Source organism: Geotrypetes seraphini, chromosome 4 (genome assembly GCF_902459505.1).
Source record: "Geotrypetes seraphini chromosome 4, aGeoSer1.1, whole genome shotgun sequence".
NCBI classification, from domain to species: Eukaryota; Metazoa; Chordata; class Amphibia; order Gymnophiona; family Dermophiidae; genus Geotrypetes; species Geotrypetes seraphini.
In genome coordinates, this window is record NC_047087.1 from 212,826,857 (window position 1) to 212,845,805 (window position 18,949).

Consider the following 18,949-nt stretch of genomic DNA (forward strand, 5'->3'; position numbering starts at 1 on the left):
AACGAGGTATTATGTCATCACAATACGAGGGGCCGCTGAAAAGTTCTCAGCCCAATCAAGAAGAGAATGATGTGAAACCACGAAATTTACAAGTTATTCCACACTTTTCTTAATACTTTCGTTTTCATTTCATATCACTGAAATGAAAAGTGTCAAGAAAAGTGTGGAATAACTTGTGCACCTGAATAAATTAATGTAAACCGTTCTGAACTCCCCTGGGAGAATGGTATTGAAAATTGAATAAATAAATAAAATTAATGTTTTAGAGACCATTAATGTGGAAGCCCATGCATTTCAATTTGTATCAAAGGTTCTTCAGAAAAAGCTTTCTGGGAAAGTCATAATCTGTCCCATTTCAATATTTATGCGGTCCCCATTGGGAAGCTTAAAACTGTATAGTTTAAAGCTAGGTGCTCTTCACTGTATTATTACTTCAACTTTGTTTTTGTTATTTATTTATTCAATTTTCTATACCGTTCTCCCAGGGGAGCTCAGAAAGGTTTACATGAACTTATTCAGGAACTCAAGCATTTTTCCCTTCTTGTCCTCACATGGATATTTTTACAGCGAAGTTATAAAATACAAAACCAAAGTGGACTGTAAGATATGAAATAATAAGAAAATAAATAAAATATATATTGAATACTGATAGAAAGTTTTTTGAGTGAGAACAAGACCTATTTATGAATCACTTCGATTCGGCTGCTCAGGTCTCCTTTTTTTCCTTTATTTTGTAGTTATAGATTGAACCTTGTGCTAGTTGGTTGTTTGAAAGTCATCATCAATTCATTTCAGTCTTTATGCAAATTCACTCCGTTATTTTATAAAAGATTCTTATTGAATGAAAAACAGCTTATCTTAATGATGAGCAGGGATAATGCCAACTTGACCACATTTCAAGCTTGGTGGCACTGCTTCAAGGGTTAAGCTTACAAACCTTGACTTAATACTACTTAACATGAGTTTAAGACAAAAGCACACCTCAGGGAGTTCTATGGTACAGAAAGTTTATCTAGCTGAACCAGTTATAATGTATTATTGTAGGGGCAATAAACTGTTAAGAAAGCAAACAGAAACAACTGGAAAAATAAATCAGTAGGGTTTCACAAGAGTGTTTGACATGGTAAGAGCAAAGGGATCACAGGAGGAGACCAAGGAAACATATCTAGAAAGCCAGAAGAAGCAGGAAAGGCACCCTGAAGAACCAAAGTGCAAATAGAAGAGGAAATATATAAACCAGTAAAGTTACGAGCTAAAATCTTTATAAGTAGAGGTTAGAAAGGAGAAAGTGCATGAGGTAGAATTTAATACTGAAGGGGAAAAGGATGATCATACCAGGAAAAAGCCACAATATTGAAAATGTAATTTAAAAACGTAAAGTTAAAAAGAAAACGTAATTTTGTACACTCTTCATATATGAAGGGTTGGTGAGAGCCACCTATAAACAACAAGAATACCAGCTGAACAGAGGTAGACTCCAGTCCAAGAAGATAGACAGGAGATAGAGTGCAGATAGGACTAGCAAAGGCAACAGGGCAAGGCAGAGAGCAAGGATACTCAGGGGGCTTTGGAAAAATGTTGAAAGCTGTCTTGCTCATTCACTTGCTGGTGGTATGGATGGCTCAAGAAGACTGGGGTTAGGCAAATAAATTTCCTCCCCCCCCCAAATGGGGAAGAATGACAGGCAGGTCAAACTAACAACACTGGTGAATAAATCAATAAAACAAAACTAATGTGAAATATGTTAAATCCAGAGATATACAGTATAGCTTTGGAAGTTGGTATTCAAAACCATTATGCAGCCGGCAAGTGGTGGCAACCACGTAATGACTTTTTAAAAAGTCCCTCCATTTAAATGGATAAATTTTAGTTGTATAAGTCATTTATGTGGGTGGGGGTATGTGTATACTGTATATACTTTAGGCAGTAGAATGCATACCTACTTTGGAATATTTAATCATTTAAATGTGGATGCAGTTGCATCCCCTTAAAAAATATTCACTAGTAGAAAAATAGGTACCGTGATATGATGACAAAGATTTTGCTGATGGATGTGCACTGTGGTAAAGTTTGGGTGGAGCATGGTCTGGCAGTTAAAATTTGATGTAAACAAGTGTAGAGTAATGCACTTGGGTGAAATTCAAAGATGTATAAAATAGGAGGCAAGAAATTGATAAGCACATTTCAGGAGAGAGATCTTGGAGTGATAGTGTTTGAGGGTCTCAGGGTAGTGAAATGTGACAAGGCAATGGACATGGCCAGGTGGACACTAGGATGCATAGAGAGAGGTATAAGCAGCAGAAGGTAGGAGTTGTTGATGTCCTTTTACAAGTTGATGGTGAGGCCGCAATTGGAATATTGTGTTCAGTTTTGGAGGCTATGTCTTGTGGACTTGAAGTGGTTTAAAGAAAATGGTATGCAGTTTGCATCACAAGATGTATGAGAACAGACTTGCCTAACTGAGTGTGGATATCCTAGAAGAAAGGGGGGGATCAGGTGTTATGATATAGACATTCACATATTTGAAAGGTATTAATATACAAACATCAGGAAAATGGTAGGACTAGAGGACATAAATTGAAGTTACAGGGGAGTTGATTTAGGAGAAATGTCAGGAAGTGGAAATGAAAATGGTAACGGAATTCAGATATGCATAGACAAACACAAAAGATTCCTATATGGAAAGAGAATGGGAGCAAAACAAGTTTAGTCATTTCCCTTTTTATTGAAGTCTTTTGTAAACCGAGGTGAGCCCCTAATTCAGGAGATGATACGGTATATAAATCTAAGGCTTAGATTAGATTAAATTAGACATTGATTGGGAAATAAGGCCAGACTCTAAGGCCTGTGCCCTGATTATGACTAGACAGAGTGGATGGGCTGGGGTTGGGCACAATGGCAACTCAAATAGTTGAGGTACAAGGCCAATTCTGGGCAGATTTCTATGGTCTATGCTCCAAAAATGGCAAGGATAGATCAAGATCAAGTATGCATATATTTTATTGAATCATATCATATGCCATGAGTTTATTTTGTTGGGCAGACTGGATGGATTGTGCACCCGCTCAAACTCAGGGGCGGAAAATTTCATGGCGACACCAGAAAGTATTTCTTCACAGAGAGAGTGGTTGATCATTGGAACAAGCTTCCAGTGCAGGTGATCGAGGCAGACAGCGTGCCAGACTTTAAGAATAAATGGGATACCCATGTGGGATCCCTACGAGGGTCAAGATAAGGAAATTGGGTCATTAGGGCATAGACAGGGGGTGGGTAAGCAGAGTGGGCAGACTTGATGGGCTGTAGCCCTTTTCTGCCGTCATCTTCTATGTTTCTATGTTTCTATCCTTATCTTCTGTCGTCTACTATGTTTCTATGTTACTATAATTTGTGTACATCCATGATAAATATTGCCAATGTCATTTACACCTGTCTTGAGATTAATGTAAATGTTTCTGCCTGTCATTTACCCTTCACAAATAATGTGCACTATTTCCTAATAGGGTACATTGTTTCAGAAGAGTGCACCTTATTTACAAAATAGCAAAAAAAAAAAAAAAAAAACACCTCAAAAATTTGGGCTTTTTTACTGTCAACTCAGGAAGGCCTGGATTCTATAAATTACGCCAATATTGGTGGCTACCTAAAAAGTGGCCGCTGATCACATGTCAGGCATGCATTGGCACCGTTTACAGAATCACACCTGCAGGAAAGACAGGTGCCAGAAATGTAGGCTAGGGTTTTCCAGGCCTACATTTCTGGCACCTGTCTTTGCGTGAATTATATCTATGTAAGTCAGGGGTGTCCAACCTGAAGCCCAAGGGCCACATGCAGCCCCGTGAACTATTTTGTGTGGCCCCGGTCGAGGGTGATGCAGTGTTTTCTTCTGCTGCCCCAGGGTATTTACCGTCTTGCCAGCTCCCTCCTCTGTCTTGCTGCAGCGTTTGCGTGTTTGTGCGGCCCCAGAAATTTTTTTTCAGCCAATGCGGCCCAGGGAAGCCAAAAGGTTGGACACCCCTGATGTAAGTGCTTTAGGCCATCTAACGCCACTCCTGGTGTTGGCCACATTCATTGTGGTGTTCAGCGGTCTAAAGTACCTAGGTAAGCACAATTCAAGCACCATTTAGTTAGGTGCCTGTAGGTGCTTTAAGTTTGCTGGTTTTTGACATTTTAAATGGCATTTCTTCTTTAAGGCCCTCTTTTAATAAGCCATGGTAGAGGTTTCTACTGCGGACCCGGGTGCCAAATGCTCCAATGCTGCTCCAATGTTCATGACAGAGATTAAGGAGATTTATTGCACATTTGGAGTAAGCTGTTCCTTTGCATCAGCTCGCTTTCATTCCTTGTGGAATCTATTTCTGATCCCAGCTAGTTAAATGCAGCTGATGCAATCTTATTTGGCGAAACGTGTTGAGCACTATTGCTGAGAGCACCTTGAATAAATCCGATATTATCTCTAGATTGTCTGCCAATTGTTTGGAACCACATTGGATTCTTTGGATCGCTTGCCTTATTGTTTTCTCACACCTTAAAAATTGGTTTCAAAAAGGGCAATTTGGATGGTTTTGAAAAGAAAACACCTAAATGCCACTTTATGCCATTTTTGGGACATTTTTATCTTTTGAAAATGAATCCCATTTTCAGTATACAATATATGGTCTATCTCTTTAGAAGAAATTTGCAGAGACATGAGATGGCATTCAGTACATACATTTGACTTCTTTGATCTGTTTTATGTGTGATCTTGCATTATTAAAAAAAAAAAAAAAAAAAGATAAAAACTGATAAAGGGAGATTCCCATCTAAAAATATGTATTTTGCATCCTAGTCTATTGGTGATTGTCTTGTCTTTTTTATTCAAAGGCACCCTTTGGTAGGTAATCACATGTGAAGCTTTTTGGCACCCACTTGTCATCAGACAATGTAAAACTGCTTACTTGTAGGTAGAGGGTGTGCATTTTTTGGGGGGGATTATCAGATATATTCTCAATTTTCGGGTGCTTTTCAGTTCATTCCACATGTTCATCTTAATAACATTTTTATATGTGTTAGAATTTTGCACAAGCACAATTTGACTTAATGAAAGCTAATTCATGGGTTATTGTGTGTCAAATTAATTTTGGAAAAAAAGAGGCTAGGGGGTAATATAAATCAAAACAAATCAACAACTCCCCTCAAAATAAAAACTTAGAACAGAATTTTCAGGAGACTCAGCCATTCTTTCGCTTTCAAACTGACAAAGCTCTGGAATAACTTACCGCTTGAATTAAGAAGTTTAGGCCCCTTCGTTTTATTCCAGAAAGCCCTGAAAACTTTCTTGTTTGCTAAACACTTTGGAAACTAACCATTTTGACTTACATTTTCTTTTTTTTAATTTTTATTTATATACGAATTTAATGATTACAATATCAGATGATACCAGGAAAAAAAAAGGATTCTTACACATAATTGACGATATTTATACATACAAACAAAATTCATTTCCAAGCCCACAACCATGGGAAGACATACTACAATTTCAACTACAAAAATAAGAAGAAAATTAAGAATTGGCTCTTGATTCATCCTTGTGAATCTTATTTGGGACTCTTACATCCTCCAATTTCTCAGTAGTGAAACATATTTAAAGAAAGAAAACTCATTTCTGTTCTCTAGCTAATAAGAATTGTTGCAATTGAATGGGATCCTTCTTTTTGTTTTTTTTGTTTGTTTTTCTGTATTATGTTTTCGTTACTGTTAACCAAGTTGAGCTCCTTTTGGTTGAAGACCTGGTCTATAAACCTAAGTTTTAGTTTAGTTCAGCAAACCAAAAGAAAAAGCCTCAGTTATATTGGCAGGGGAAACCCACTACACCATCCATCTATCATAGGCAGAAAAAACTTTCATTGCTATAAACATGCACCCTCTGTGATACAAAAATGTCTAATTAAAAAATCAGAGGAAAACGCGTCTCTAATCCACGCAAAAGAAAAGTATCCCCCTCTTTTGCTAAGGTACGCTAACTGATTAGCATACGCTAAACGCTAACGTGTTCATAGACTAACATGCACGTGTTAGCGTTTAGCGTGTGCTAAATCAATTAGCGTGCGCTAATCGGTTAGCACACCTTAGTAAAAGAGGGCCTATCTGTCACAAGCTAGCCTACGATTGGTTTTGTAGCCTAAACGCTGCTTCTTCAGGGCCATCCTCATGCAAATAGCACCACAACAGTTCAATGTGTCTATCCTCTGCATTCCACGAAGATCAAATTAATTTCGGACACATTACAATTTTTAAGACATGCTCACAAGCCAAATGTGCATTAACTAATTCACACATCTCCTTTTAGATAGATTATGAGCCCATGCTTGAGTATCTGCATAAATTCATATAAACCATTCTGAGCTCCTCTGGGAGAATGGTATAGAAAGCTGAATACATGAAAAACATGTGTTAATAATACCACATCGTTTGTAGCAGCTGATTGGAGGAGGGGGTAGAAATAGCACACACATATTTACAAATTCATGAGTACAAAATATTTTCCTCTCCCATCATAAATACATCCCCTCCAGAACAGCTGCTCCCAATTTTGCAAGAAGTACTGTAAGCAAGCCATGAAAAGTTGACTGGAGGAAGACACTTCAGATAGGGCCCAGGTTCAAACCACATGGCAACTCCTTCTAGCCTTAGGGAAGCCACTTAACCCTCCAATGCCTTGGGATGGCTAGGGGTGGCACTGGCAACCTACCCCTCTTAATGTCTGCCATGGAAACCATGATGCACATAAACCATTCACCCCTTGATGCTTATGCACAGGGGACGGAGATCAAGAATATACCTGCCACCTTTAAGCATTTTTTATGGCACTATCTTCCCTTTCTTTGTAGATCTTCCATCATTTTGGCCCTTCCTGAAGTATATTAGGGTTCTCAGCATTTTTGTTTTGAAGTGCATTTTAAATGACTTGGTAGATTTATGAATATAGAGTTCAGAGCCTTCTGCCATATCACACAACCTTTCCTTCAGCTGTTAGACTGAGCACATTCCTGTCTCACTATTATGCCCTGGCTGAGTAATCTAACAGTACATTTACTGGAATCAATTAATTGCAGACTATTTCATTTAAAGAACATCTACGCCTTCGTTACAAGTGTCGAGGGCATACTAGAACAATTCAAGGGGGGGGGAAGGGGGATCCTAGAGCCACCATTTTACTTTTCTTCACTTCCCTTGGGTCAGGTCAGTTCAATATTAATTAAATATACAGAAAACAGATAGGATACAGTGAGACTCATATTATTCCATATGGTTAATGATATTGCACAATGACAAATCGACCATGAACAATGCATTGCTATGCAAACTTCTAGAAAAGATACACACCTAAATTAAGAAAATGTTTACGTCTGAATGGTAGGAAATAAAGCAGTTATAGTTCAGTATGACCGAAGCACACCGTGATTTTTTTTTAATCCTCTGAGCTTAGCGATGTAATTGATTCTTTTTCTACCATGCTTCTCAGAATTAGAAATAAATTAAAAAAAATATTGAATTATTGCAAGCCTGAAACTTTGAGGGGTAACAGTAATCATAAAGGCTTCCTCCTTAGCTCAACAATTGACAATATTGACATTCTTATGTTTGGATGTGCTACAATGTGTCCAATAGAAATGTGCGTGCTTTCCTGGGAAAAGACATTTGCAAAGGCTCACCTTAAAAATGACTCAGAAATATATGCTCTTAGGAGGACTCTATACTGCTGAAAAAAGACCATTTTTATGGGTGCAGCAAAAATGGCCTTAGTGCATGGGAAAAGCAGAGTGTGCTAAGGCCATTTTTTTTTACCACAGCTTAGTATAAGGAACCCACAGCTGCCATTTTATAGTGATTCTCTGCTATTCTCTATTATAGAATATGAGCACTTATCAGATAACAGAGATAAAATTGGTGGTATAAAGATATTACAGATGCACTGGTCAGAAATAGAAGTTCTGAGAAACGAGCGTAAGCAGATTTATTTTTACCCATATCTAACTCTGCTGCTTTCCTATGACACCGAAATAACCATATCTTTCGCGTGTGAACCCTCCTGGTAAGTTACCATCCTATACGTCCCCTCACATTCAGGTCTAAGACTAGCCCTTAGCCAATGTTCCCATCCCTCTTTCTACCACTATGGCTCTTGTATACCTCCTCCTCCTGATACTGACTTCCCCAGTCTGTCCCTTCATCTCAAACCACTGAACCCCTCAATATCACACAACTCACTATTTGAATCCATTACATCACCCTCCCTTTTGTCCACTACACTCTTCTCAACCCTAAAACTTCAACACTTTCTCTCTCTTATTCAGCCATTCCTATACTCCCTACGTACATTCCGCTTGAGGTGCAGCAGGTCCCCCCCTGCCTTCCCAACTCTCCCCCATATCTTTCTGCTTCTTTTTTTTTTTTTTTTTGCTCTCTGCTGGGGACATCATCCTCAACCCTGGTCCTCCCAACCAACTCCTTTCTTACCCATGCAATGTCACTAATTTTATTTCTGTTCCTCTCCTACTCCCCTCTTCCCTGCCCTTCTCATGTGTCCTGTGAAATGCCCACTCTGTCCCCAACAACCTTGCCTACATCCACAACCTCTTCACATTTGAATCTGTCCATCTGCTTGCTCTGAGACCTGGATATGCCCTGATGACTCTACTTCAGCTGCCACCCTATGTCATGGTGGCTACCTTTTCTCCCATATGCCTCAATTGGTTGGCCATGGAGATGGTGTTGGGCTGCTACTCTCATCCTCTTGTAGATTTCAACCCCTTCTTCCACCTCAGTCTCACTGCTTTTCTTCCTTTGAAGTCCATTCCATCCATTTATTGCTCCTTTGCCTCTCTGCATAGCTGTCATTTACCAACTCCCTGATAAGTCCCTCTCTTTTTTCCTTACTGATTACGACTCCTGGCTTTCCTTCTTCCTTGAACATTCATCTCCCTCCCTAATTCCTTGTGATTTTAACATTCACGCTGATAACCCCTTCAACTCTTATGCTTCTAGGCTTCTAGCCTTAACATCTTCATTTGATCTTCAGCTGTGCTCTATCACCCCTACCCATCAAAATGACCACTGCCTTGATCTTGTCTTCTTCTCCAAGTACTCTATCACAAATTTCTCCACCAGAGTCCTTCCCTCTCTGATCATCAACTGATAAGTTTCAGAACCTTTCACCCTGCCCCCCCAGTCCCAGCCAATCTCCACCTGTACATTTAGGAATCTTCAGACCATCGACCCCTGCACTCTCTCCACCACTGTTTCGCCCTTTCTCTCCACCACTATGCTATACAAATCTGTGAACGAGGCTGTCTCCTCATATAACACCACTTTCTCCTCTGCTCTAAATACCCTCGCTCCCCCACCCCCTGTTCTGTAAGGCATGCCAAATCCCAGCCCTAGATAAACTCTAAAATCCACTATTTATGCTCTTGTGCCAGATCCGCTGAATATCTCTGGCTCAAATCCCACACTCATGCCGACTTCATTTACTTCAAATTCCTCCTGACCTCCTTCCAGTCTGCTCTCTCACTTGCCAATCAAGACTACTACACCCACCTGACTGACTCTCAGCTCCAACACTCACTGTGTTTTTGCTACACTGAACTCCTTATTCAAGGTGTCCCCATCTCCAACACCTCTGTCACTCTCCCCCCAAACTATGGCTGAGTACTTCTATTACAAGGTTCACAAAATCAACCTTGAGTTTTCACTCGAGCCACCTCACCCAACCTGCTCTATAAACCTCCTCTTGGCCCTCGCTGTTTTCTCTTCCTTTCCTGAAATCACTGAGGAGAAAACTGCACACTTTCATTCTTCTTCCAAACTCACCACTTGTTCCTCTGATCCCATCCTCTCCCATATACTTATCTCTATCTCTCTTACTGCCATCCCCTCAACCTATTATTCTTGATTAGGACTGTGCCTAATACCTTCAAACATGCTGTCGTCACACCACTCCTCAAAAAACCCTCGCTAGACCCTACCTGCCCTTCCGACTTTCACCCCATCTCGATCCTCCCAAGCTACTTGAACATGCTGTTCACTGTTGTCGTCTTGACTTTCTTTCATCTTGAGCTATCCTTGACCCCCTTCAATTGGGCTTTTGATCTCTTATTTCCACAGCCCTTACTAAAGTCTCCAATGATCTGCTCCTGGCCAAATCCAAAGGCCTCTACTCCATTCTCATCCTCCTTGATCTATCTGTGTTCCTGTGCCTACTCATCGATACCCTATCCTCACTAGGATTTCAGGGTTCTGTTATCTCATGGTTTTCTTCCTACCTTTCCCATCGCACTTATAGAGTATGCTCTGATGGATCCTCCTCAGATGCCATCCTGCTATTGGTCGGTGTACCTGAGGGCTCTGTCCTGGGACCGCTTCTTTTTTTCCATCTACACTTCTTCCCTTGGAGCTCTAATCTCCCATGGCTTTCAGTATCACCTCTATGCAGAAGACTCACAGATCTACCTCTCTAAACTTGAAATCTCTACAAACATTCAGGCCTGCCTACCTGAAATCGCTACCAGAATGTCTCATTGCCATGGCCAAGACTGAGATCCTTATCTTTCCTTCTAAACCCACCTGTCCTTTCCCTCCATTCTATATTTCTGTAGACAATTCCCTCATCCTTATTGTCCCATCTGCTTGCAACCTCGGGGGTGATCTTTGACTCATCACTCTCCATTTACAAATCCAACTGACTGCCAAAACCTTTCTTACTTTCTCTACAATATCGCCACAATTCGATCCTTCCTTTCTGAGCACACTGCTAAGACCCTCACCCATATCCTCATCACCTCTTGCTTAGACTACTTCAACCTGCTTCTCACTGACCTTCTGCTCCCCTTCAATCAGTTCAGATCTCTACTGCACGCCTCATATTCTACCAATACTGCTATACTTACAGAACTCCTCTCCTCAAGTCACTTCATTGGCTCCCTATCTGTTATTGCACACAATTCAACCTAGTCTTAATAATCTACAAGTGTATTCACTCCACAGCTCCTCAGTATCACTCCTCTCTCATCTCTCCCTATACTCTTCCCAAGGAACTCCGCTCATCAGGTAAGCCCTCTCATCTGTACCATTCTCCTTTATGGCCAACTCCAGACTTCATCCCTTCTACCTTGCTGCAATGTAAGCCTGGAGCAAACTACTTTACCTACTACATCAAGTTCCATCTCTGGCAATATTCAAATTCATGCTCAAAGCCCACTTCTTTGATGCTACTTTCATTTCCTAACTTCAACCCATCTGCTAAGCACCCATATCTGTCTTATCACTCCCTCTGTAATTCCCCACCTGAGAACTGTGTATAGATGTACTTTTTGGCTGTATTAAGAAAATGCTCTAGAAGAGGTTTATCCAATCTAAGCCCCTTGAGCCTTGGAAGCTTGACAGTTCTGTTCCCTACCACATTTCAGCTCTTAGTAAACTTGAGACATCCGGTGCTGGAAGTTCAGATTGGTCTTGTAAGATTTGAAACCACAAGACCAACTTCAACTTCCGGCAACATGCGGCTCAAATTTGCAGAGCTGTGTCACAGTGGGGAAGCAGGAATCCCACTGTTTCTTCTGTTCCTGAAGCCAGGTGAGCAAAAAGAGACTGGATGAAGACAGGGTGGGGGGTGTAAGTGGGAAATGAGTGAGAGCAAGACTGGGTGAAGACTGGGGAGGGGACAATTCACTGTCGTATTTTTCCACTATTTGACAAAACATGGCAAAATATGATGGTGAGTGTTTTGGCTCTCTAAATATTGCCAAATATAAAATGTGGCCCCCGATACAAAAAGATTGGACAAGCCTGCTCTGGAATTAAGAATGCAGAAACACTGTCCACTACTTCAGGTGAAGAGTGATGCATTTCAGTTTGCTTTAGTTTTATTAGATGCTATTTGAGTGATTGGCAAGTAGTGACCAAAGATTCTTCAATAAAAGATACTATTGAGGTTTTCTTGAGATAAGTATTATAGTATCACAAATGCAATACATAATATTCTGATACTACAATACATGGAAGTAAGCCTTGAGGACGTACACAGGCAGATAGAAAAATTAAAAACAAATCTCCGGGGCCAGACGGAATCCACCCTAGAATATTGAAGGAACTAAAGCAGGAAATAGCGGAACTCTACAGCAGGTTTGTAATCTATCCCTGAAAACAAGCATGATCCCGGAGGATTGGAAGATAGCCAATGTTACTCCCATCTTTAAAAAGGGATCGAGAGGTGACCCGGAGAACTACAGACCGGTAAGTCTGACCTCGGTTCCGGGGAAAATGGCGGAAGCGCTGATAAAAGATAGCATCGAGGAGCATCTAGAGAGGCATAAACTTATGATAACAAGCCAACATGGCTTCTGCAAGGGAAGATCGTGCCTGACGAATTTGTTGCACTTCGAAGGAATTAACAAACGGATGGACAAAGGGGACCCCATAGACATTGTATACTTAGACTTCCAAAAAGCCTTTGACAAGGTACCCCATGAACACCTACTTCGGAAACTAAAGAACCATGGGGTGGAAGGAGACGTACACAGATGGATCAGGAATTGGTTGGTGGGCAGGAAGCAGAGGGTAGGAGTGAAGGGCCACTACTCGGACTGGAGGAAGGTCACGAGTGGTGTTCCGCAGGGGTCGGTGCTTGGACCACTGCTATTCAATGTATTTGTAAATGATTTAGAAACAGGAACGAAGAGCGAAGTAATAAAATTCGCAGATGACACCAAGCTATTTAATGGGGCTAGGACTAAAGAGGACTGCGAAGATTTACAAAGGGACCTGAACAAACTAGGGGAGTGGGCGACGAGATGGCAGATGAAGTTCAATGTAGAGAAATGTAAAGTCCTACACGTAGGAAACAGAAACCCGAGGTACAGCTACACGATGGGAGGGCTGTTATTGAGTGAGAGTACTCAAGAAAGGGACTTGGGGGTAATAGTTGACATGACAATGAAGCCGTCGGCACAATACGCAGTGGCCACTAAGAAAGCGAATAAAATGCTAGGAATAATCAAGAAGAGTATTACAAGCAGAACGAAATAAGTTATTCTGCCGTTGTATCGGGCAATCGTGCGCCCGCTCTGGAGTACTGCGTCCAATATTGGTCGCCGAACCTAAAGAAGGATATGGCGATACTCGAGAGGGTTCAGAAGAGAGCAACGCGTTTGATAAAAGGTATGGAAAACCTTTCATACGCTGAAAGATTAGAGAGACTGGGGCTTTTTTCGCTGGAGAAGCGGAGACTTAGAGGGGATATGATGGAGACTTACAAGATCATGAAGGGCATAGAGAAAGTGGAGAGGGTCAGATTTTTCAAACTTTTAACAACTACAAGAACGAGAGGGCATTTGGAAAAATTAAAAGGGGACAGATTCAGAACCAATGCTAGGAAGTTCTTCTTCACCCAACGGGTGGTGGACACCTGGAACGCGCTTCCAGAGGGCGTGATAGGGCAGAGTACGGTATTGGAGTTCAAGAAGGAATTGGCCAGTTTTCTGAAGGAAAAGGGAATAGAAGGGTATAGATAGAAGGCTACTATACAGGTCCTGGACCTGATAGGCCGCCGCATGAGTGGACTGCTGGGAATGATGGACATCTGGTCTGTCCCAGCAGAGGCACGGCTTATGCTCTTATGTTCTTACGACCTTTCTTTTTGCTGTTGAGCTTTCTCCACATGTTGTATCTTCCATGTTGGCCTATTGTCATTCAAGTTTCAAGTTTAATTAAATTTCGATATACTAACCATCGACTTGCACCTGACCGGTTTACAAAGCTAAAAATAATGTTAAAATAAATTTTAGAAGGGGGGTAAGAGGAGAAAATGTGAACATTAAATAGACAAATTACAAATACGAACATGAATTGAGGGTAAAGAGAGGAAAGTTAATAATTATATCATTAAAACAAATTAATTAGAGGATCACGTCTTAAAAGCGGTTAGTTTAATATACTGCTGTACAGTTGGAAAAGAAGATGTTTAGATGCTATGGTATGCGTCTTGGAATAAGAATGTTTTTAGTTTAGTCTTAAATTTGGCAAGTGAATTTTCAAGGCAGAGTTGAGGTGGCATGGCGTTCCATAAAGTTGGAGCTACGACAGAAAAATTTGTATTTCTAGGGTAATAGAATTCCTTGATAGAAGGTATGGTCAATAAATTCTGATCAGCTGATCTAAGGGTCTGGGAAGAGCAATAGGGGATGATGAGTCTGTCAAGAAAGGGTGGGAGGCATGAAAATTTGATTTTAAAGACCAGCAGTAACCAGACCAGAGGGGTAAAGTGATCATATTTCCCTACTTTGTAGATAAGTTTAATTGCCGTATTTTGAATGAGCTGCAGACAATGTAATTCTTTTTGGGTGATTCCATTATAGAGGGAGTTGCAATAATCTAAATGAGAAATGTCCAGTGAGTGAATAAGGATTGTGATAACATCAGTTTTGAGGATTGAGGTTAAAGAACGGATGAGCCGGAGTTTGTGAAAACAGCTTTTTATGACGGAGCTTATCTGGTCATGAAAGGTTAAATCTTTATCTAGAATTACATTATATTACATGAGTGACTTTTATTCTGCCATTACCTTGCGGTTCAAGGCGGATTACATAAGAGGTTATCTGGACATTTCCAGAAGAGTTACATAGTTGAGCGGGTTACTTTGAGGGATTGAAATGCTTCCTGTGGAGTTAGTTTGTCTTAATGGATTTCTTGAATAGTAGAGTTTTTATTTCTTTTCTGAAAGTTTTGTAGTTTGGTGTCATGATCAGTAGATTGGTAGAATGACTCTGAGCAATTTTATTTTTGATTCCATTTTTACTGGAGAGGATTTAACAGAGATTTGGCCATTTATCATTTCGTTGTTCTTGATCAGGAAGAGTATACCGCAGGATTTATTTATGTTGAGGGAAAGTTTATTTATATGGAGCCAGTCGCTAATTTTTTCAAGTTTAGTATTTATTTCTTGAATATCACAGATATTGGAAGGATCAATGGGGTGAAGAAGTAGAATGTCGTCTGGGTAAGCAAAGATTGTGAATCCAATAGACTGTGCTAGAGTAAGAAGAGGGGTTAGAAAGATATAAAATAGTAAAGCCGAAAGTTTGAGGAATTGGAGATGAGGTTTTTTTCTTTCGAATAGACTTTGAAATTATGGTCTTTAAAAAAAGAAGTGAACCATAAGAGGGCAGAGCCTATGACACCACAGTTCTTAAGACGATCAAGGAGAAGGTGATGGTCAACTGTGTCGAAAGCGGCTGATAAGTCTAGAGAGATAAGAAGGACAGATTTTCAGTGATCATGGAAGCAGTGTATAGTGGACGTGAGATCGAGTAGGGATAATTTTGTGGAATAGTAAAGCTGAAGCCAGTTTGGTATGGGTGAAGGGCGTTGGTTTTATCAAGGAATTCAATAAGCTGGTTCAGTACTACTTTTTCCGTAAGTTCTGTGATGAGAAGAAAGTTGGTGATAGGACGATAGTTTGCTGGCTGTGTTTCATCTAGGTTTTGATTTTTTAGTTTAGGAAAAACTTGTGCAGATTTCCAGGCTTTTGGGACAAGATTAGAGGTAAGACTTTTTGTTATCATTTTCAAAATGAATGGGCCGAAAATAGGGAAGAATTTTTTTTAGGATTGAAGGGGAAATGCTCTCTGTAGGGTTATTAGCGATGTTAATTGATTGGAAAACTTTGAGTCGATCTGGTAGGGAAGGAGGTTTAAGATTAGATAGAGTGCTAAAGGGTAAATGGTTTGTCTGGTCTGAGCGGTCCAGAGACTGTAAGGGTATGGATTGTCCTAGGTTCAATCTGATATCTTTTATTTTCTGGTCAAAGTAATTAGTGAGTTCTGAAGCTGGTGGTTGTGTAAGTGAATGGAGGGGGGGGGATTCTTGTTTGAGTATGGGGATAGGGATCGTACTATACTAAGTGCAGAAGAGTTGCTTTACAAGAGTACAAATGGAAGTGTCCAGTGGAGTTGTAAAGGTTAAAGCCTGCACAAAAGCTGAATATATTTCATCTGGTAATTCAGAAACTGTGTCTGAAGCAAGGAAAAACCTCTGGCCTATTCCTGTTCCTTCAGTGTCTTATCAGTGATGCACTGAACTGATATAACTGGGACTTGTCATCATCACCTGTTCCAGCTTGGAGCCATATCTGGGGTATGCTGGTCCTTTTAGACAACTTGGAGCCCAAATATTTTGGGGGCCACCAGTGAGAAACTTCGAGAGTAATATTTCTTGAAATGTTCAGGTCAAGAGGTCGGAACAGGAGATGTGGAAAGCATCATCTTCCCAGATAGATCCTGAATCCAAAAAAGTATAAAAATGAATTCCCAAGAGGCCTTTGGGTTCCTGGCTATCACTTTCTAAGAAGGGACCCCATATTGGTGGTTCGTAGCAAAGACTCCCTAAGAGGAAACTCCATGCTGGTGGTCTATCACTCTCTATAAAGAGGCATACTGCTGGTTCCTGATCCTGAGGTCTTCTGGATACGCTATATCTGAGCTGCTACCCTTCAGGGATATGACAGAGGCCTGAAGAGAGTTGCTGGACCCAGACTACTACTGTTCCAGTGCCGATCCTCCCCCAACACACATGCAGAGTTCCTGCTGCCTGAGAAACATCTCTCCCACACAGACCGTGTTCTTAAGTTCCTGCATCGTACCAGAGCTGAAGCTGACTGAGGAAGACCTTCCCTGTGTGTACAGGTCACATAAGCTTTTCTATGTAATAGTGGGAACTAGTCAGGAGGCCAATTCCTAGTCTGTAGGGGAAACATGCGTTTGCTTTCCAAGTAATCAATACAATAGTGGGTAACTGAATTCCGTATGTATTGTAATTTGTCTAAGCACTGAGGAGCAAACTCTATAAATGACAATGTTAGGCAGTGCTAGGTGCTCTATTGATGCCTAACTTAATTGGTTTAATTGGTTCAAACAGCGCAGTAATTGACTGCGGCAATTAAAAAGCTGTTTTTTAAAAAACGGTGCCGTTGTCCCATCTAAAGATGAGCCTCGTGGTGCCTAAGGCCACTGTAGACATAGTTAATGCCGGAAGTGGCTTTAGGCACTGTTAGACACCTCTAGTGAAAGGTAGGTGCCGACAATGTAGGCCTTTAAAACTCTGGCCTACATTTCTGGTGCCTACCTTTTACATAGCCGCAATTCTCCAAACAGCACTGTTCTCCAAACATATGATTGGTGCCGTTTTTGAAGGTGGCTGCTGAAAATGAAGCTTTTTAGAGAATGACGCCCTAAAAGCCTCATACCTAATTTTCACTTGCTGATCATTATTATTTGCCACTTGCAATATAAATACATTTTTTTTTAGTTTACTAACTCCAGTACTGAGCCAGGTCTATTTTTCAATTTAGTAACTCCAGTACTGAGCATGGTCTATTTGCTTGTTAGTAATCCTATTGGCACAGGGGGTTTAGATATGGATCTTTGGGGATACAGAAAAGAGATTTTATAAACCAGAGTGCTAACATATTATAAACCTTGCATTCCAGTGCCCTGGCCAAAGCCAGGCCATGTAGGCGATCCCTGTGACCTTTACTAACTCCTCTGTTACAAAGCTGTGGTAGCGGCAGCCATGCAGCAAATGCTCTGACACCCATTAAATCCCTATGGGCGTCAGAGCAATTACTGCAGCAGCAGTTGCTATCATAGCTTTGTGAAAGGAGCCCTAATACCTTTACAGAGTGTACCCTGTGGTGTAAGGGAATATTCTCTTGGCAGAAATCATAGAAAAGTGAGTCTGGAAGGTACCTGAAGACATCTTCCACTCCAGGGTGCACAAATCATCCTGACCAGATGTTTATTTATTATGATGTGGGTTCAATATTCTTAATAAAATTATTCCGGTACTTGTCTGATCCTTCAGACTGAAGTTCTGACTAACCTAAATTTCTTTTGATGTAATTAGATTCATTGATTCTTGTCCTGTCTGAACAGGAGATAAGAAAATAATTGATTGCAATCCCTTTTAGAACATCTCTTTATGTGTATGAATACCTTGGGAAGTCCAAGCCCTTTTTTGAACTGCCAGGAATAAGAAAGATCTCTTTGTAGATAATAGCAAAAAAAAACCCAATCTTGATCTACTGAGATATTTATTTCCTCATCGGAATTTTTTTTTTATTTTTTTAATGAAGGAGACTTTCACAAGAAGTTTTCTCTCAGTACTTCACAGGATTGACAGAATATTGGTTATGCCAAACAGAAGAAGGCTATACAAGTTCTTCTTTATGCTAGCTTCCATTCAGAAACTATAGTTTTGCTTTTGAATATAGAGACCATCAGACTTCTACTGGTCCAGATCTTGAAAAACTTGTTGGTTGGTGAAAGGCTAAGATTTTTCAGACACATTTAACCCCTGAGCATCCCTAATTGCTAGGTTCTCAGGATCGTCAAAGTCCTGCAGAATTTACTTTTTGGTCCTTATCACTTCCAGCACAGCAGACAGTGCAAAGATTTTACTCCTGTTCTATCCTGGTGACCCCAAAAGACCCAGTACTTAAGAAACAGAATTGTCTCATTACAAAAATATGGGGGGAGGGGGGGATGGGGCGCTGAAAAGTTCTTGAGCCCAACCAAGAAGAGAATAGAAACATAGAAACATAGAAATAGACGGCAGATAAGGGCCCACGGCCCATCTAGTCTGCCCACCTTAATGTCCCTCCCCTACCTTTGCCCTGTGAATAGATCCCATGTGCCGATCCCATTTGGCTTTAAAATCAGGCACGCTGCTGGCCTCAATCACCTGTAGTGGAAGACTATGAAGTGGAGTCATGAAACTTACATATTATTCCACACTTTTCTCGACACTTTTTGTTTCAATAATGTGAAATGAAACAAAAAGTGTTAAAAAACACAAAAGTGTGGAATAACGTGTAAGTTTCATGGCTCTACATTATTCTTTTCTTGGTTGGGCTCAGAAC

At 40.6% G+C, this 18,949-nt stretch overlaps 1 protein-coding gene across 1 annotated transcript in view; it reads right to left on the reverse strand.

The window, feature by feature from the left end:
* CHAT (choline O-acetyltransferase) overlaps positions 1 to 18,949 on the reverse strand; it is a 153,542-nt gene that overhangs the window by 111,144 nt on the left and 23,449 nt on the right. The window lies entirely within an intron of this gene.